This window comes from Chiloscyllium plagiosum, chromosome 18 (genome assembly GCF_004010195.1).
Source record: "Chiloscyllium plagiosum isolate BGI_BamShark_2017 chromosome 18, ASM401019v2, whole genome shotgun sequence".
NCBI lineage: Eukaryota > Metazoa > Chordata > Chondrichthyes > Orectolobiformes > Hemiscylliidae > Chiloscyllium > Chiloscyllium plagiosum.
This window is the reverse complement of record NC_057727.1, coordinates 49,924,185-49,946,180: the sequence shown is the minus strand read 5'-3', so window position 1 is coordinate 49,946,180 and position 21,996 is coordinate 49,924,185. Positions and strand designations below refer to the sequence as shown.

General features: G+C 38.7%; 1 protein-coding gene across 5 annotated transcripts in view; it reads left to right on the top strand.

Annotated features, from left to right (window-relative positions):
* The window catches only part of LOC122559093 (contactin-4-like), a 2,522,648-nt gene that overhangs the window by 966,013 nt on the left and 1,534,639 nt on the right, over positions 1 to 21,996 (top strand). The window contains exons 1-2 of one of the 5 annotated variants that reach the window (XM_043708370.1): positions 8,783 to 8,942; positions 9,194 to 9,292. The exons of 3 other annotated variants lie outside the window; for them this stretch is intronic. The gene's annotated coding sequence lies outside the window, so the exon portion shown is untranslated. Of the gene's footprint in view, positions 1 to 8,782; positions 8,943 to 8,976; positions 9,293 to 21,996 lie in introns of those variants that run through there. One more of the 5 variants, XM_043708369.1, reaches the window with a different exon arrangement.

The window sequence follows — 21,996 nt, the reverse complement described above, 5'->3', positions numbered from 1 at the left end:
TCACATACTGTTGCTGTTGTAAATTCCTCATCGCTTCTATCTGTCTCTCTAACCGATCCACTCGATCTGATAAGATTCGCATCCAACAGCATTTATGGCAGATATAATCCACAGTAACCCTAAGCTCTCTTTAAACTCCCACATCTGACAAGAAGTACATACCACTGCAAAGGCCATTTTTGCTCCTTCACAATCCACAGACCCAGAAAATAACACCATCTTATTCCTCTACAAACACTGCCCCAGGTTAAGTTAATAGCTATGACTTATATTTTACGTTTAATCGAGACTTACCTCCAAAAACATATAACCAAGAAAGAATCCACTATATTCACTCCTGCAGCCTTTCTCTTGGACAGACTTAAAACAACAAATTAACTTATCGGATTCTCTGCTGTGAAATTCGCCCAACAGTTTCTCCAAGATTAGTTGTGAATTTCACTGTTTGTTAATTTCACTCCGATGTCCAGCGATACACAAATTCAAACAGCAAAGGCGGTAACTGTGCAGGTTCTCTCTCTCTCTCTCTCTCCTGCACTGTCCTCACCATGTGCTCTCACAGATGCTGCCAGACCTGTTGAGCTTTTCCAGCAGTTTCTGTTTTTGCATTTGATTAACATACTGACCATCACCTGGTTAATCACTTTCTCGACCACTGACAAACCATTGCATTTCACAGGCCACTGATGTCCTTTCTGTGAGAAGTAGAAGTGGAAGGGCAACACATGGAGAAGGAAGAAAAGGAAGAAGTTGCAGAATAAAGAAGTGTTTTATTTGCATAGAGAGGTGACTGAGGTCAGCAGTGCACTCTACAGGCCATTCATCCTATTAATGTCAATAATTGTTGATTCAAATTCATTTCATTTGATCTCCTCCTACTGAAGAAGAAAAGCAGCAAATAGCGTTTATTTTGAGCTGCCTATGAGAACATTCCATTGAAGCTGCAGTCTGGAACTGTATTACGTAACCACCTAAGCATGTTCATGTGCCCAGAGGTTTACTTGTTTCAGTGAACAGGTCTTTGTTCTCTTCACCTCATCATCACTACTTCTGTGTCTTGCCATTAACAAGGATGCTCACACATTTGACTTCATATCTGAGCATTCACTTGGGGCTGAAAAACATTCAGGTGCATAGCCAACCTACATAGTGCTCTTGATGCATCTCGGCAGTGATATCCTTGTGACCTTGGTTGAAATGGAATTAGTTTGTCACTTGGTTCTGAGGAAGGGTCACCTGACCTATAGAAACAGAGAAGATACAAACAGGAGGAGGCCATTCGGTCCTTCGAGCCTACTCCACCATTCATCACGATCATGGCTGATCATCCAATTCAATAGCCTAATCCTGCTTTCTCCCCATAACCTTTGATCCCATTCACCCCAACTGCTATATCTAGCCACCTCTTGAATACATTCAATGTTGTAACATCAACTATTTCCTGACGTAATGAACTCCACAGATTCACCAAGTTTTGGGTGAAAAAATGTCTCCACATCTCCATCCTAAATGGTCTCCCGAATCTTCAAACTGTGACCACTGGCTCTGGATGCATTCACCATTGGGAACATCCTCACAGCACCTACCCTGACAAGTCCTGTCATAATTTTATAACTCTCTATGAAATGGCCCCTTATTTGTCTGAACTCCAGGGAAAACAATCCTAACCTAGTCAATCTCGCCTCATACGTCAGTCCCACCATCCCTGGAATCAGCCTGGTCAACCTTTGCTGCACTCCCTCAAGAGCAGGAACATCCTTCATCAGAAAAGGAGACCAAAACTGCACACAGTATTCTCGGTGTGCCCTCACTAAGGCCCTGTATATACCTGCAACAAAACATCCCTTCTCCTGTACTTGAAACCTCTCACAATGAATGCCAACATACCATTTACATGCTGCACCTGTATGCTTACCTTCAGTAACTGGTGCACAAGGATACCCAGGTCCCACTGCACACTCCCCTCTCCCAATTTACAGCAATTCAGGTAGTAACTGCCTTGTTTTTCTTTACTTCCAAAAGTGAATAACCTCGCACTTATCGAAATTATACAGCATCTGCCATTAATTTGCCTACTCACCTAACTTGTCCAGATCATGTTGAAGGATCTTCCCACCCATCATTTGCAAACTTTCAGATGTTACGTTTCGTTCCCACATGCAAATCATTAATATTATTTGTGAATAGCTGGGGTCCCAGCACTGATCCCTGTGGCACCCCACTAGTGGCTGCCTGCCAAACCTGAAATGTTAATTCTGATTTCTCTTCACAGATACTGTCTCAGTCCTTAACCATGCAGTGCCTCAGGGAATGCCAATGATCCAGGAACACATCTGTTGCTGCTGATGTAGGTAGAGATTCCTATCCAGGGTCTTATGATGCCTTACATTTGATTCTAACTGAGCAAGGCTGTGGCGATCTCCAACTTCTAAAAGAACAAAACTACTGCTTCTGCCTCTCTAACAATCTCATGCAAGAGCATTAGAGTTAACCATAACTCTAACCCTCATCCTAACAGTGATATACTCATCAAAGAGTGCCACGCTATGAAATCATGCACAAGCACCCACCAAAATAATAGTGTCTGTGCTGTTGAAAGTTGAATTTGTAAGGTGTGACATATTTATTGTGAAATCTGCTCTGGTAAGAATTGTTTTTTTTCCCTCGACATCAGCACTTGTGGGAGTTGCAAGATGAGATCATTACAAGTAACCTTTGAGAGCAGAGGTCTCTGCAGTGCTCAGGCTTTCCAAGGTAGCTGAGTCATCTGTCTGGTGTCTGACTGGCAGGGGTTTAATGAAGCCACCTGAATGGACGTGCTTGGATTAAGAAACAATCATGTATAAACATCTATCTAGTCTGTATCAGTTCTGTGATCTCTGGCATGTGATTTGCACACTATCAACATTTCTTTTGAGTTTACTTCAAAAAGTCCTAATTTTAAATACTCTGTATTATACTTTCGGAACTGTATGCATCCCAGTTTCTACTCATTCTCTTTATTAGGGATGCCCATCTTTCTCTGAGTCAGTGACAACGAGATTTTTATGGCTCCCTTTCCATTGTGGTGATGATGTATCTGAAGGGACCCTCTCCTCATGTAAGCTTTAATGTGGTCATTACTCTTGCAGGTTTCGGGGGAAAATGGATAAAGCACTGTTAGGCAGGAGTTTATTTTTATAACAAACTACATGTGTTAGTTCTACAAGATCCTTAAAGCTCAAGACCCTTGAGCCTTGCTGATGTGGTCAGTACAAGCAAAAATTCCTCCTGTGTTAAGAAACTACATGCACAATCAGATTTCTCAGCCGAGTTGCCTGCTGGAGGTTAAGTGTGCAGAGGTCTGACCTGAGACTTTGGTGCTGTACTTAGCTTGTCAAAGTGAATGAGTTTATTTAACCTCTTACTGCAAAGAACACAATTCAACAGATCACTTTTTGTCTACTTGTGGTCTCTGGAACCTGGATACTGACCCTTAGTTTGTGAGTGTGGGCTCCTTCTGCCAACCTCTGTAAAGGGTAAGTACCTCCCTGACTGTCTCAAGGAGGAGAAACTCCAGTTTGACGTCTGCAAGTGAGGGATGGTCCTTACCCAGGGTCCAGCTTTTATCTTTCCCAGTCCATCCGTACCACGGTGGTTGTTTCCTGAAATGCCAACCACAATAATTGCGGCTGTGGTGAATTTAAATTCAGCCTGCTGTTTTTCAATCCCAGCTCCATCCCTGTGCTCAGATCCACTATTCGAGGGCAAAGGCCATCCTTCATCCAATCATTCAGTCCCCATTCTCTCTCGAAAAGAAATAAGGACAATACACCCCTCTTAAAGCCACAGCATTGTCACACTGAAAATAGTCCTGGTGTAGATTTCGCATCTGAAGATAAATTCTTGCTCCAGAAGTTACTGTCCAGTTTGAACTATTGACACTGGTAGGTGCTGAGAACCTTGCCATTATTCTTTTTGGAAATAATTTATGCAGCATCAATGAAATATTTCACTGGTATTTGACTTATTCTGTCTGTTTTGCATATCCAGTCAGTGGTGGGCCTCTTTTATTCTCAGTCAAAAGGTCATAAATTCAAACCCTGATGTAGAAATGCAAACCCCATATTCTCAAATTATACTGAAAAGCAGTATGAGTGGATGCTACACTATTTGAAGTTCAGTTTTCCAATTATGCCATTAACCCATGGTCCCATCTGTTTTCACAGATGGGTATATATAAAATGGTGTGGAAAAATTCAAAGAATGATAAGCAGGAGCTGCTGTTGGACTGGAGTGGACAAGATTTTAAAAAATCACACAACACCAGGTTATAGTCCAAGAGGCTACCAAATAAACCTGTTAGACTAAAACTTGGTGTCGTGTGACTTTTAACTTTAAATTTATTCAAAGAATATCAGGGGAGTTGTCCTGGTGTCCTGATCACTTGTCCCAAAACCAACATCACCAAGACAAATTGGTGCCCTTTCGAAGGTGATGGTGAGTTTCTTCTTGAACTGCTGCAGTCCACCTCCTGTGTGTTGACCCATAATGCCCTTAGGGCAGGAATTCTAGGATTTTGACCCAACGATAGTGAAGGAACGGTGATATATTGTCAAGATGGTAAGTTGTTTGGAGGGAACTTGCAGGTGATGGTGTTCCCAAGTACCTGCTGCCCTTATCCTTTTAGATGGAAGTGGTCATGGGTTAGGAAGATGCCATCTGAGAATCTTGGGTGAATTTCTGAAGTGCATCTTGTAGATAGTACACACCGCTGCTACTGAGCATTGATGATGGAGGGACTGGATGCTTGTGGATGTGGTGCCAATCAAGTGGACTGCTTTGTCCTGGATAGTGTCAAGCTTATGGACTGTTATTGGAACTGCACCCATCCAGGCAAGTAGGGACCATTGACTTGTGGCTTGATGATGATAGACAGGCTTTTGGGAGGTCAGTTACTCACTGCAGTATTCCTTACTTCAGACCTGCTTTTGTAGCCACTGTGTTTATATGGTGAGTCCAGTTGATGTTCTGATCAATGGTAATCCCTCAGATGTTGACAGTGGGAGATTCAGTGATTGTAACACCATCAAATGCCAAGGGACAGTGGTTAGATTTTCTCTTATTACTGAGGGTCATAGCCTGGTATTTGTTTGACATGAATGTTACTTGCCACTTCATCAGCCCAAGCCTGGATATTGTCCAGATCTAGTTGCATTTGGACATGGACTGCTTCAGTATCTGAGAAGTAATGAACAGTGTTGAGCATTGCAATCGTAAGTGAACATCCCCACATCAGACCTTAGAATGGAGTGGAGATGCTTGGTGAAGCAGGTGAGACGCTTGGTCCTAGGACAGTACCTTGAGGAATTCCTGCAGAGATGCGCTGGACCTGAGATGCCTGACCTCCAACAACCACGACCATCTTCCTATGTACTAGATATGACTCCAACCACCAGGGAGTTTTTTCCCTGATACCCATCGATTCCGGTTTTGCTTCTGGCTTCTTGATGCCACACTTGGTCAAATGCAGCCTTGTGCCAAGGGCAGTTACGTGCACCTCACCTCGGGAATTCAGTTTTTTTGTCCATGTTGAACCAAGGCTGTAATAAGGTCAGAAGCTGATTGGTCCTGGCAGAACCTAAACGAGGTATTACTGATCACGTTATTGCTGATCAGGTTTGCTAGCACTATTGATGAAACCTCCCATCAGTTTACTGATGATTGAAAGTAGGCTGATGGGGCAGTAATTGGCCGGATTGGATTTGTCCTGCTTTTTATGTCCAGATATACCTGGGCAATTTTCCATATTGTCGGGTAGATGCCAGTGTTACAACTGTACTGGAACAGCTTGTCTAGGAGAATGGCAAGTGCTGGTGCACAAGTCTTCAGTACTATTTCTTGAATGTTTGCAGTATCCAGTGCCTCCAACGGTTTCTTAATTTTATGTAGAGTGAATTGAATTGGCTGAAGACTGACATCTATAAGAATGGGGAGTACTGGAGGAGGCCAAATTAGATCATCCACTCGGCACTTCTGGCTAAAGATTGTTGCAAATGCATCAGCCTTATCTTTTGCACTGATGTGCTGGGCTCTTTCATCATTGAGGATAGGGGTATGAGTGGAGCATCCTCCTGCAGCGATCTGTTTCATTGTCAACCACCATTCAGAACTGAATGTTCCATGACTACAGGGCTTAGATCTTATTTATTGGTTGTGGGATCGCTTAGCTCCATCTATCACTTGCTGCTTGTGCTGTTTGCCATGCCAGTAGTCCAGCTTGGTTGTTTCACCAGGTTTACACCTCATCTTCAGGTATAGCTGGTACTGCTCGTGGCATGACGGCTGATACCCTGGCTTGATGGTAATGGTTGAGTGGTGGATATGCCAGGCCATGAGGTTGCAGATTGTGCTGAGTACAGTTCTGCTGCTGTTGCTGGTCCACAATGCCTCATGGCTGCCCAGTCTTGAGTTGCTATATCTGTTCGGAGTCTGTTTGATTTAGCACAGTGTTTTTGCCACACAACACGATGGAGATTGGTGAAGATAGGACTTCATCCCCACAAGGACTGTGTGGTGATCCCTCTTACCAATTCTGTCATGGACTGATGTGTCAAAAGCCAGCAGATCAGTAAGTGTGAGGTCAAGTATATTTATCCCTCATGTTGGTTCGCTCACCATCTGCTGCAGACCCAGTCTGTCTAGCAGCTATGTCCTTCAGGACTCGACCAGTTCAATCAATCATACTACAGATGAGCCACTCTTGGTGACTGACATAGAAATTCCATAACCTGAGTACATTTTGTGCTCTTGCCATCCTCAATTCTTTCTCCAAGTGTTGCTCAACATGGAGGAGTAGTATCAATCATTAGCTGAGGGAGGATGGTACATTGTAATCAGCTGGAGGTTTCCTTGACCATGTTTAACCTGAAACCGTAAGACTTCATGGGGCCTGGAGTCTATTTTGAGGACTCCTCAGGCAACTCCCACCTGACCGTTTGCTATACTGCCTCCACCTCTGCTGGATCTGTCCTGCCAGTGGGACAAAACATATCCAGGGATAGTGATGGTGGTGTCTGGGACATTATCTGTAAAGTCTGATTCCATGCGCATGACCATGTCAGGCTGTTGCTTGACTAATCTGTGAAATAGCTCTCCCAAATTTGGTACAAGCTTCCAGAGGTTGGCAAGGAGGAATTTTCAGAGTCGACAATGCTGTTTCTGCTGTTGTCTTTTCCAGTGCCTCGGTTGATTCCAGGTGTTCTGTCTGATTTAATTTCTTTGAGACTTTGTCACAATTGGTACAACTGAATGGTTTGCTAGGCCATTTCAAACAGCAGCTGAGTGCCAATCATATTGCTCTGGGTCTGAAGACGCATGTAGGCTCGACCCAGTGAGGATCGCAGATTTCCTTCCCTGAAGCACATTCGTGAATATGACGTTTCTTTCTTCCAAACAATTGACAATGGTTTCATGTCCATTAGCACATTCTTAATTCCAGATTTCTTTAATTTAATTCACATTCCACCATCTGCTGTGGTGAGATTCGAACTTATGTCCCTAGAATATCAGCTGAGTTTCTGAATATAAATTAATAACAAGCGATAATACCAGAAAGCCATCTTCTCCCCCATTTTCAATGAAGTAAAAAGAGATCAAAGGAAAAATAATAGATGAACATTGTCATCTGCATATATGTTAAATTACCATTGTGGTATATTTAATTCAAGTATAAATAATTGAACAAATAAATAGAGACTATTTTAGCCTGTGATGGTTAGATCCCAAGTGCATATTTCTCTGTTATGTACATCAGACAAATCATAGAATCCCTGCAGTATGGAAGCAGGCCATTCAACCCATTCAGTCCACACTGACCGTCCAAAGAACATTCCACTCAGACCCACCCCACCCTATCCCTATAACTCTGCATTTCTAATTGCCAATCTACCTAATGTTCATATCTTTGGACTGTGAGAGGAAATCCGAGCACCCGAAGGAAATCCACTCAGATACAGGGAGAATGTGCAAACTCCACACAAACAATTACCCAAAGCTGGAAACAAACCCAGACTCCAGCATTGAGAGGCAGCAGTGCTAACCACTGAGCCACCATGCTATCCATGATGGGATTTATGTTGAAATTGCTGTCCACAATAAAATAGGGTATATGCACACAAGTCAATTTCTAAAATAAGAAGATATCTGGCACGTTTGCAGAAGTTTGGTACAAATGTTGAAAAAACATTTGTGTTGAATAACCTTGCTTCTGAACATGGATTTCAAAAGTGATCCTGGGCTACTTTATTCAATCATTACTTCTCATCTCAGATTGACTGCTCACATAGCATCAATGCTTTCAACTCTTATCTATTTCAAAGTTTATCTTCAGTTTCCTTGCTTCAAGCTAGCAGTTTCTGGGAACACTGAGAATAATTGCAATTTGCTTCATGCTTAAGTAGCTTTGGCATTGAAAATAATTGTTCCATTTCTCTTTTATTTGATTTTATCTGGATAACTTCAATTTACATTCAGTAATACTAACTGAGAACCATATTCTGAATGCTGAATCATGGAAGTGACATTAACACAACTGAATAAAAGCAAATAGCCTAACATTGCTCTCCATTATAGAAAATCTATACAACAGCATAATTAGAATTATGAGTGCATTTTACTTCTTGTCTTGAATGTAATTGCAGCTGTTGTGTTTGCCATGTAAATGATTAGAAATGAACAACAGCCAACATTATCATAACCTTATCAGGGGTATTCACTGACAATACAACTACCATAACAGTTGGATTCTGCTTCCTTTACATGTGATCCTATTAATACATTGCATGGCAAGGGAACTGCTTAGAAACCAATGGTTTTCTCCATGGTAACCAGCAATGCTGCTACTCTGATCAAAAATTGAAGATGTGACATAACAGACCTGACTTGTTTCTCTTCTCCCTCTGGTGAGTGATTTTCTTCCATGCAGTGTTCAATCCACTCATTTGGACTCAAAGTTTCAAAACTTACTGAACAAAAGCAGACCAATCTGAATGCCAGCTGTGGGTAAAGTAAATTCTGTTGATATTTCTGCCCTGTAGGAATTTGTCGGGTTTGTTCAGTGTGACAAAGTGAATCCTGTCCACCTAGATGCCCAGTAAGAGCTTTCCTCAGTCCCTCCAGGCAGTATTAAAAATAGCTACTTTTCGATTAACAGCTACAGCAGGAATTCACAGGAGAAGTCTCACTGGGCAATTGTGTTAGCCTGATGTGAATACCCTGCATTGCAGCTCCGAACAGAAACAGGAGGCTGAGGGTGAGTGCTTTTCTTCCTGCTCACTACTTTATTTGTTTACTTGGTAACGTTTACCTGTGTAAGTTATGATTAATGAAAATTTGTCACTAATGCAAATCGACTGCAGAATTGGCCAAGTTGCAAGCTGTGCTATGTAACCACCAGACTATGTGAGAAACAAACCACAGTATCATTTTACAACAGACCGTAGCCTTCAGCTCAGAACCTGTATTGATGGCATATTATTATGTCTCATTGATAAATGTGGTTATGCATTATTCTATAGATTCATTTGTTTAGGTATAATATACCAGTGTATACAATATATCTGATGATAAATTGGCAATCAACAACAAGGAACCTCTGGGCCACTGTGGCAGACTGAACAATTATTTGAAGTAGTTTTACAAATATCTTTTCCAGTATCAAATGTTGCTCAAACTAAAGTCAATATGTTTTTTTTAATGAGTACTCTAGGTCAGTAACCACTTGCAATATGGACATGAATTGCATTGAGTTTTAAAGCTGGGAATTATTATTCTTTTTACCACCTTTTCAGTTAAAAGTTAATATAACTTTTTGTGAGTAGAAGAATCAGTGTAACAGCTTAACATGCACTCATTGTTTCCTGCTTCTCAAAACCTTGACTGAAATTTGATTATTCTGCTCCACCACAACAAAACACATTGAGACTGTTACTTGCTTCATGAATGTTACAAGTGAAGCACTATTCAGGGCACAGACCGCCCCCCCAAAAAAAAACGGATTAATGTTTTATTCCAGTTAGATGCATTTTGCATTGTTCTTCATAAATAATTTATTTCAGGGCAAAGTTCAATTATAGACCGAGCTTTGTTTCAACATAGATGGAAGAGATGTGTTTCTGACCTCCTACCAGAGATAGATATTAAAACTGATGAAAACCAAGAAGTAGCTGAAATTTATTTATCTTTCTTTCCAAAAGAAAGGGGAGCAGAATTGATAACAAAATGTATTCTACAATTCATCTTTTGCAATCTAAGATCTTTTAATGAACAATCAGAGAGATGCCTCAGTTTTGGGTGGAGGAGACTAAAATAACCAAGGAACAGATTGTTTTACTCATTCACCTAGGGTTATGTTAAGGCTGAAGGAACATTGTGTTTTGACAGGGTTGTTTGCAACATAGATTTTGTTGTACTTGTTCCATGAAATGTTCATTTTTGCCGTTGAAATGGCTCTTGAAGAGCATCCAACCTCTCTGCTAAAGGCTCTCAGGACTTTAATCAACTGAACAGTGCTTGTCTCAGGAGCACTTCAGCTCAGCAGTAAACTGTTGAAATGTTCCAATGTATTTTGCAGCTGTTCCTTTCATCCTCTATAATAGGAAGTCAAAATCTCACAGTTTGTGTGTTTAAATTAATCATAACCAATTCAAAAAAAGCTATAAACACCCAAGCAACATACGTAAAAACACTTTGCATTACATCGATATGTGACTTGCAAATTTAGATTATAGTTTAACTTTTGCCTTGTGTATTAAAATTCCAAAATTGTTTACAGCCAAGAACGCTTACTTTGTCCAACTCAAAAATCCCAATGGCAGAAGTTCATTGGAGTGCCTGATCTACAGTTTCCATTTTTAAAGGCTAGATTAGTTTTTTATTTGGTCAACATTACATTGGCTAACAGGCTGTTAAAATATGAAATGGCAAGCATGGCCTAATTTGTTAGGATTTGTTCACAAAGCCTGTTGTATGCTAGAAGTTCAATGCTTTTCGATAAACACCAGGCATTCATGTTCTAGTTTGGGTTTTATTTCAAACAAATGTAGAACAAAGAAATCCAGAAATAACCAAGAAACAAGCATGAAAACTCAACACTTTCTGGCTGACTCTTCTTCATAGAGATTTTTAATCAACCTATTCAGGCATGTTATGATACTCTTCCAGAGCAGGTGGAATTTGAGCTAGGTCTCTTAATTCAAAATAGGGACACTAGTGCTACATCATACAGCTTAGGCAGCTTAGACTCTGCTTTATATACGTCTGAGTACAAGATGGTGTCAGCTCAGTAGATCGTGCTAGAGCTTGTCGGACCCCAACTGCTTCAGGCCAGTGGCATCATTTTCTCGACATACCTTTTGTCTTTTTTCCTTTTCTTTGTCATTTCTTCTTCATCTTTGAGGTCAAACCAGTGTCAGCAGGGCAGTAGGCACAGTGTTGGCACTGTGGTTTGGGACTCTGGGCAGTGGTGATATTGTTTAGAGTCTAGTCATTTGATGGTGATAGGCCCAGAGCCTGAACCTCTGGCAACAATAGACAGGGAGGCTAGACTCCTGGCAGCAACAGTACCCAGAGTAGGGACTCCTGCAGACAATAAGCCTGGAGCAGGGCCTTGTGGCAGCACTAGCCCAGAGCCTGAATTCTTGGTGGTGGCACTGCCCAGAGTGGGAGCTGCTGTGACGATAGGCTTAGAGCCTGGATTCTTGGTGGTGTTCACATGAAGGTGTGGGGATCGGCATTGTTGCTGCTGTTCCCAGAGTGGGACTCATTGCAGAAATCTTGTAGAAGCCATGAAGCTGTGTGAGACTCCAATTTGAACAGAAGTTGAACTTATACTTAAGTAATTTATTTCTTTCTTTATTTTAATTCAAAATGGCGCCAGATTATGACAGCAAAACACTTTTTTCACTATATCTTCAAGATATATGTGACAATAAATCATTCATTCATCCAATCAATCAATTAAGTAATCAGATTTCACACACCATTTTGCCTCAAAGACAGAAAGCATTGAAAAAACCCACAGGTCTGGCAGCATGTGTGGAGAGATAAACAGATTTAAAGTTTCGAGTCTAGTAACTCTGTCAGAATATTTCGCCTTTTTTTTAATCTCCTACACGTTTAGCATCCAATTACTAAAATTAGGCACGAACAAAGCTAACACTGGTTTGGAATGAATTTACTATTCTTAGATAATTACCAGGAGAAAGTGTTTAGATCAGAGAAGTAACTTCTTTATAAATCTTACATTGAAAGGGGGACTGAAATTAAATTGAAGAACGGTAGAATTCATCACTATGTGTTTGATTCATATTGTAGAGATGGTCAGTCATAGGAGCAAAAATAAGCTATTCTACTCTTCCAGCCTGTGGCATTATTCAATTAGGTCATGACTGATCTGATAAACTTTAATTCCACTTTAGTGCCTTTCCTTTATTACCCTTGATTACCTTATTGATTAAAAATCTGTCTATCTCAGCCTTGAATTTACCAAATAATCCAAAATTTACAGCAAAGAATGCCACAGACTCCTCTGGAGAGAAAATAATTTCCTTTTATCTTTGCTTTAAGTGGGTGACCTGTTATTCTGAGGTGATGATTTTCTAGTCATAATCTCTCACACAAAGAGAAACAATATCTCAGCATTTACACTATCAAGATGCCAATGAATCTGTATAATTTATGAACGTTGTATCTCATTGTTGTCAACTTCGATGAGTACAAGTGCAACCTACTCATTCTGTCCTCACAAAAATAAAGTTCCTCCATGCATAGGATCAATGTAAAGAATCTTCTCTGGGTGTCAGTATATCTTTCCTTTGATATTTAGACCAGAACTGTGCACAGTATTCCAGGTGTCATTTGACTAATGTTTTGTCTGATTTTAGCAAGACATCACTATTTTCAGACAACATTCTGTTTTGAAGTAAATGAAGTGCAATTTTCAATTTGCCTTCCCTCTGACGTGCTGACCTTATATGCTTGCTTTCTGTCACTTATGTACAAGGCCCCCAATTCTTTCTTGCTGCAGTTTTCCTCCATTCAAATAATACATTTTCTTACATTTTCTCAAATTATATTCCATCTGCCAAGTTTTTGCCGACTCACTTAGCCTGTGCATATCCCTGTGCAGAAACTTTGTGTCGTCCTTGCTACTAACCTTCTCACCTATTTTTGTATCATCTGCAAGCCTGACAAAAGTACAGTGCCATCATCCAAGTAATTAAAATATATTTTAAGTAAGTGTGATTGTAGCACTGATCCCATTGGAACTCCTGAAATTGCCACATTAGAGATTGTCATCCTGAAAATGTCCCTCTTTCCCAATTCTCTGCCTTCTATTTAATAAATCCTCCATCTATGCAAATATACTATCCCCAGCACTGTGGTTTTGTATCTTAGTAAGCAGTCATATGTGCAGTACCTTATCAAATGTCTTTTGGAATCTAAAGATACTACATCTATTTATTCCTCTTTATCTATCCTGCTAGTTATCTTGTCAGATCGGCTGATGAATTTGCCCTTTCTAACTCTGTTTGGTTAGGTTAGGAATTCCTAAATATTTTGCTATTGCACCCTTTATAATACATTTTATTTATAATATTTTCCGAATGACAGGTGTTAAGCTAGCTGGCTTACAGTTATCTCTTCTCTCCTTTTGAATGCAGGTGTTACATTGAAGTTTCCCAATCATCTGTACATTTCCAGAATCTAATGTTTCTTGGAAGGTTATGAAAGTTCATCTACTATCTCTGTAGCTACTTCCTTGAATATCCTATGATGCCATCAGATCTCAGGGCTATAGTGGCGCTGAGCCCCATTAGGTCCCTGAAGGCCTTCTTGAGTGGGAACTATTTTATCCCTTCCTCCCTCCCTTGCTTTGGGCGTTTAATTACTTTGTATATTTGAAATGCTACTGGTGTCTTCTACTGTGAAGATTGTTGACAAGTAATTTATTAACTCCTTTGCCCATTATTATTTCCCCAGCCTCATCCTCTAAGAGGCCTATGTTCACTGTAGCCTCTCTATTTTATATTTTAAAGACATTCTTGCTATACTTTATTTACTTGCTAGTTTACACTTAAAAATTATTTTCTCTTTGTTTGGTCACCTTTTGTTGGCCAATTTTGTAGCTTACAAAAAAAAGTCTCTGTCATATTGTATGTTTTTGTAAATTCCCTCACTTATGCTCTTATTTCTTCTCCCACTTGAATAGCTCCTTCTTCTACTACCATAGCACAATCAACCTTAACAGTACACAGTTTGTCTTTGGCTCACTAAAGTGTTAAATGGCCATGTAAGAATCACAATATCTGTTTGATTCATAGTACATATAGCACATCAAACAGTTCAGCACAGTCCAGGCCCTTTGGCCCTCGATGTTGTGCCAAGTCTTTAATCCTACTCTAAGATCAGACTAAACTACACACCCTGCATTGTACAATCTTTTATGTGTCTATCCAAGAGTGGCTTCAATGTCCCTAGTGTATCTGAGTCTACTACCAAAAGTGGCAGTGCATTCCATGCACCCATCACTCTCTGCGTAAAGAACCTACCTCTGTCATCTCCCTTAAACCTCCTCTAATCACCTTAAAATTATGCCCCCTAATGATAAACATTTATACTCCAGCTATCCAGTTTATGCCTCTCATCATCTTGTATACCTCTATCAAGTCACCTCTCATCCTTCTTCACTCCAGGTAGAAAAGCCCTGGCTCCCTTAACCTTTCTTCTTGAGACATGCCCTCCAGTCCAGGCAGCATTCTGTCAAATCTCCTTTTCCTCCAACATCCTTCATGTTTCTCTATTGCACAAGCTTTTATTTGAAAGTGAATCTAACTTCTAGAATAAGCAGATTAAAGTCAGTAATAATGTGTTAAATTAGTCATACTTGACACTATTTGCAAGGGCAGAAAACATTACCAGGTCCTAAAAAGTAGCTTTTTCTGCCAAATAGATCTGAATGATGGGTGAATGGAATTGTAGAAACTGAGATGAATAAATTTTGTTTGGTAAAAGTATCAATTTATCTAGAGGGAAGATACGTAAATGGAACTGAGATACAGATCATAATTAATTGAATAACAGAGCAGACTTGAGGAACTGGATGGTCTACTTCAGTTCCTGTGTGGCGATAATGCAAAAGCCTAACATTAAAATGTCACTTTGAATTTCTATGATCTTTTTGTTTCAGCTGAAACTGAGGATACATTTGGCTGAAAATAAATGATTGTATCACCAAATTTGCAGGATTAAAACAAAATTAGATCTTTGTTTACTCGGGCATCAAATATTTGTGTTCAATTTTTATAAATGAACCTTCTTGAAGCAACGGTAAATTACAAATGTGTGTGTTTTGTTTGCATGTATAGTTAAGCAGAAGATATATTTAATGATGTCAAATGCTGGAATTCCAAGTTTTGCATGAGTTGTTCAAAACAGGAAACAGAATTACGCAAAAGAACATTGTATAAAATCTTGTTTGGAATATTGTGTGCCCTTCTGTCTCCCTCCTATTAGAAGGATGTTGTGAAACATGAAATGGTTCAGAAAAGATTTACAAGGATGTTGCCAAGTTTGGAGAGTTTGAGCTATCAGGAGAGACTGAAGCGGTTGGGGCTGTTTTCCCTGGAGCATTGGAGGCTGAGGGAGTGACCTTATAGGAAGGTTCATAAAATCATGAGGGGCATTGATAGGGTAAATAGACAAGTTATTTTCCCTGGGTTGAGGGAGTGCACAACTGGAGGGCATAGATATAGGGTGAGAGAGGGAAAATTTAAAAGGCATCTGAACGGGCAACCTTTTCACACAGAGGGTGGTGTGTTTATGGAATGACCTGCAAAATGAAGTGGTGGAGGCTGGTACAATTGCAACATTTGAAAGAAATCTGGATGGTACATGAATAGGAAGGGATATGAGCCAAGTGCTGGTAAATGGACTAGATTAGTTTAGGATATGTCGTCGGCATGGACAGGTTGGACTGACGGGTCTGTTTCCATGCTGTACAGCTCAATGACTCTGTACTGCATAGGAGAAACATCAAGAGTTATGTGATTTCATTTTAAAAAATACAAGCGCTAGTTCTGGACTCCCCAAACCCAAGGAAAACACCCTGTCTATTTATCCTATCGATGCTCCTCATAATTTTATAAACCTCTTTTAGGTCACTACCTCAGTCACAACATTCCAGGGAAAACAGCCTCAGCCTATTCAGCCTCTCCCTCAAACCTCCAACCCTGGCAACATCCTTGTAAATCTTTTCTGAACCCTTTCAAGTTTCACAACATCCTTCCGATAGGAGGGAGACCAGAATTGCACACAAAATTCCAAAACATGTTTTTTTTTGATATTTACATGTTAGAAAGTTATCATTAACTAATGAAGGGAAAAATGTGCAAGTTATGCTTCTTCATTATAGCCAAGTTGACTCTGCTATATGTGCAGATAAAGTGAATAGTGATTTCATAGGGAGGTGCAGGTGTCAAAAATTAAATTTAATTTTCTCGATAAGTAAATTTACATAATTATATATATTCGACATTTCTCCTTGTGAAACTCAGTCACAGTTTATTCTTGTAGTGTATGCACATTCTTAAGTATTCTTATGTGTATACATACTTATCTTGAGTAAATACTCAGCATATACATATATATCAGAATGCATATGTTGAGTATACACTCAAAATGAGTATGTATAAACATAAACATACTTAAGTATGCATATACACAACAGGAATAAACTGTGACTGAGTTTAACAAGGTGAAATGTCAAATAATGTTTTGTGATACATGATTTGTTTTTTATCTAAAGTAAATATAGTATGGGTCATCAAATGAATGGGCTGATAATTGTATTGCAGCAAGAACTTTATCAATGCGGATAATGACAAATGCTCTATAAACGTTTACTATAATAGACTCAATGGGTTAGATGTAACTGAACATTTTACTACAATTGCCAGATTATATGAAGAAACTAGAGCTCAGTTACACAAGTATTCTTTTGGTTGGAATTACTGTCAGACAGATCTGATTTACAATGTCTCGGTAGTTTTGAATACTGGGTTGGTTCCGGGCAAGAAATAAATCTAACCTGCTTATTCTAAGTACTCGGAGGTTCTTGATTAATTCATTGCAAGTTTCCCTTACTCAAAGGCAGGCATATTCTTCTTTATCTTTGAGAAATCAATGGTAAGCTTTTGTCTCAAACAGTGTGTTCCCAAAATGCAGTTTTGAAGTGAGTTTTAGAGAGTTGAACCAGTACAAAGATGAGATGTTCACTACTCTTTAAGTGTAAAAGTTACTATTAACCAGTCTTAGTTGCATGAAACATTTTGTAATCTGCAGGTTCTGCACAGTCAACATTTTCCATTAGGTAGAATCAAAATTCAACTAAAATCCTAGTCTTCCACTCATTCCTATTCTAGAAATTGAAAATGATGCATCTACAAATTAGCCAAGTAGCAAAGTCAGCTATAAGTCTGTCACTTGATGCCATCAAGGTTACTGACTCAACTAGTCATTGTCAGTTGACCAGTCCTTTCATGATGAGAAGAGACACATACATAAATACGCCACTAGGCAATTCGAAGGTCAGCAAATGTCTGAAGGAGCGGATACATTTCTGTAAAAGAAATGCACTAACTGTGCAGTGGTGAAGTTTGAATGAAATGTCTGATGTTGCCTGTGCTGGAATCGAGATTATCTTTTGCTTTATTTTGCTGTAAGTTACGGGTTATGTGTAAAATTCCTTAGAATATTCATCATAATGATTCTTCGTTGTTGTAATATATTGACACCAACTGTTATGCTGCATTTCACTTATGATCATAACATGATGGATTTTGCTGGCCATTTTTCACAGGAAGGATTTTTGTATGAATTGTATTAAAATATTGCTTTTTGTCTTTTCCATCAGAGTGTTAAATTTTAAGACTGAGTATAAAAGGTGTGCATGTGAGTTAGATGAGTTGATTTATGGAATATGTCTAACCACAAATTTACCATTAGAATAGCAAGGTGGAGGTGTTGATGTTCTTGAGTTGTTTTAACACAATTTTTTTGATCAAAACTGTATTTGAAGCTGCATTTTTTATATTAATGATAATATAGCAGAAGAATTATTTACATATTTTGAGTATTTGTTTTATTTCTAATGAAGTTAACACCAGATTAGTCTCAGTAATTCCGATGTGATTTTCAGAAGTTATTTTCAAGTTGGCCAAGTTGAGCGTCCAGAGGCTATCACTAAGAATACAGCCAATCATTCAGGGCTGCTACAATCACATGAAAATGTTTGCATGTGGCAACATAAAAGATTATACATCTAGATGAATATAATTTCCCAACATTCCCACCAGTATTTTGTATTCAATTAGATTCTTCTTAAATGTGTTTGTAAACAGCCAGAAGAGAGAGAAGTTGGGCAGTATAGTTCAGCACACTGAATTTATGCATTGTTGAATGTTTCCTTATCCAATAGTGCAATCCTTAATTGTTACACTGATTCAAAATTGTCATGAAGCTGTTGTAGAAATGTATTAAAATCGCTGAGTATTCAAAGGAAGTTTTCACACTGCTGCTGATATCAATCTGCTGGAAGAATATGAGAATTTGGTATTCAATGAATTGAACAATTACCATAATTATAACTTGTTTATAAGATGTTGGTCTCAGCACTAATAGTTCATATCTTCCATGTGGGAAAAATGTCCTGTTAAGTGCTTAACACAGAGCAGTCCTGTCACATCAGCTTTTTTTTCACCACTCTGTATGGGATCCTGTACCCATTCTTTCCATCAGCACAACAGAACCAAAGCACTGAAGGAACTGATTCTGGAGAGTGTGCTCAGAGTCCATGCATCTCACCATTCTTGTCAGTGTATTTTGAAATGGATAGTGCGTTGTTTCTCAAAGAAAGCATTTGCAAAGTATCTTTGAAATGTGGTGAATACTGATTCATAAATAGATGTATTGGATCACTGTGGAAACATTGTAAGAACAAGAAAAACCTAACATAACTAACCAACTGCCTCAGAAAGGCTGGTAACTCAGAAACAACCTTTAAGATAACTCATTTTGAGTAGGTATATTACATTGAAAGCATAGCACTGTTCAGAATTTTACCTCAAAATGTTGGTAAACCTAAAACATATCTGTTTATATTGGAAGAGATAAAACAAGGGACATGAAAGATGAGAACAAAATGCATGTAAATGTAGAAAACAAGATTTATTTTCTATTCAACAAAACCTGAAAAAACTCAAAATAATTTGAGATGCTTGATCTGAAATTAAGATGTTTTGTGTAATCTTACTGAATGTCAAGTATTTCCAACAGGACTTAATAGCCAATTTTCAAATGTGCACTCTCCTTTCAAGTATCACTTTCTTCAGTTTGCAGTTAAATTATTCTACAGTTGTTTTTTTTAAATAATAGCAGCGACATCATAAACTCCTCTGAAATAACTTAATTCTTTTCCTTTCTTTTTGAAATGATGAACATAAAATATAAATTTCTGTTCAGAGATCCAACCGGTCATCTGAAGAAGAAAGCTTACCTCAACAATTATTCTCAGGTCTTCAGCTACATTATGCATCCAGACATTTAGGTTGTTTTGTCTTTCCAGTTTTCTCATAGCTCTCAGTAAGTTCACTTCATCTATCATTAGGTAATTCTGGCACTCTTTCCTCAGCCCACCATTAAATACTTGTTTCTTCTGGATGCAGCTCCATCCCCTCAAATTAACCTCATTTCTATCCAACTTACAGCAACTATCAAACATCAATCTTTTACCCTTTGAAAGTCATCCCAGCTTCTGCACCCACTCTCAAAGTATTTGTTTCTTTACTGCACCAAACCCCTCCGTCCACCAACATCCTTTCCCCCTCCCACCACCACTCCTGCTGCAGTTATAACCCATAAACGTTTTTATTTGCAAACTTGCAAATGTGGATTGGACCAGAAAAAAGGTATGATTTTGCACAGCACGTATAGATGTTGGATATGGATGAATGCAGGAATCTACTCAAGAACCCTATCATTTCATCATTAAATCATATAGGTATAGCACTGAAGAGGTTAGTCAGCCCATTTATGGTAGTGGTAGCTCACTTAATACATCTATTCAAACAGGTAAACTTCAGTTCCTTCCCTACAGATCTATTATTGTTTCTCCTTCAATATTTAAACTCTTGACAATTACTTCTGATTCTATTTGCACCACCCTTTGGCGAAGTACATTGCAGATTATGAAAACTTTTACTTTGTAAAAAGGAAGTTTTGATATAAGCAAAGGTTTTTACTGACAGGTAATTTTCATTGATGTCCTCTGGTGACTAACTCTTCTGCTCGTGGGAGCACTTTTCCTTTGTTTATCAAAATCCTTTATTATTTCAATTACTATTATCAAATCTCATTTTTAAGTCTCTGTTGTAAAACAAATAGCCCTTGCTTCTCTCTTCTCTCCATATGATTGAAGTCTTCATACCATTCTAGTAATAAATCTTCTGCACCTTTTTTTAAGGTGATACCATCCTCCTTAAAGCCTAGTATCCAGAATTGAGCATCATGCTCTCACTGAGACTTGGTTAATTATGCCTTCATGAAAAAGTTAGCAAACATTTCCACTTGCTCATTTTATGACCCAAAAATGTGATATTTTCATATTTCTCAGTTACAAATCCCAACTTTTTGATTATTTTTACTTTGCAGTCTTAAATAGATTATCAAACACTTTTTGTGATGACAGTACATGATGCAATGATTGTATTCTTGTGTGACCCTGCACGATATACAAATCACACAATAAAATAGCACATGATGATGCAATTGCGTTATAGCCAACACACATTTTAAAAATTTGCACTTTAGAAACAACGTCCCTATTTGTCAATCGCATTATAGCCAATTTGCATTGATGAAACACACGTTATAGCAGAATGGCCGATACAATTTTAAAAATGCTTTAATAAATGGACATATTTTGGAGTATCTATGCTATTCATTCAAATGGTTTAACCCTACAGTTATCCAGTGATACTTCTCCTGTAAATTTGTTCAGCCTGTGAAGTGTGGATAATTATAATATTCAATATCTAGCATTTGTATATTAAAACTTTTATCTAAGTTTTTCTTAAAGTGATCATAATGATATTCCCAATCAGAAATTATTCCAGATCTGATGAAAGTGCAAAACTAATATAATTTATATTAATAAAGAAAAAGAGCTGGAGAAATTTGAAAAACTAAGTGCTGACAAATCCTTGGATTTCTTGGCTGACATCCTAGAGATCAATAAGATGTATTTGCAGAGTTAGTGGCTGTATTGGTTGTGATCTTCTATCACTCATCAGATTCTGGAATATACCCAATGGTTTGGAAAATAGCAAATGTTTTACTGGATGTTCATGCTGCTCACTCATTACTGAGTTCTGGCAAACAGTGTGGAAAATCAGACAGTGGATGATGGTAGAGTAGCTGAAAGCCTCTACCTCTGTCATGACAGCGTTCCCTTACTATTGCCCTCAAACATCATTTAGATCATGGTCGTGAAATCTTGTGGGAATTCTCCTGGATAAGAAGCAGAACTGGAAAATGATAGTCAAGGAGAGCTAATGTGTCAAAGCTAGCATCAATAGACACTGGTTGCATCATGGTAATATCACTGGACCAGGAATCTAGAATGTTCAGCCTGCACTGTGTGGCTGAGGATTTGTGTTCACATCTCACCAAAGCCAATTTTGTAACTTGAATGAGTAAAAAAAAATGTGGAATAAAATACTACTCTAATAGTGACCTGTACAACCAAGGTCAATTGTCATAAAAACTCATTTTGTTCCCTTCATGGAAGGATATCTGCTATCCTTAAATTATCTGGCTGCATCTAACTCCAGGCCAATTGAAAAGTAGTTGACTTTTAACTGCTGCCAAAGGCAATTAGGAATAAACAAAATGCTGGTC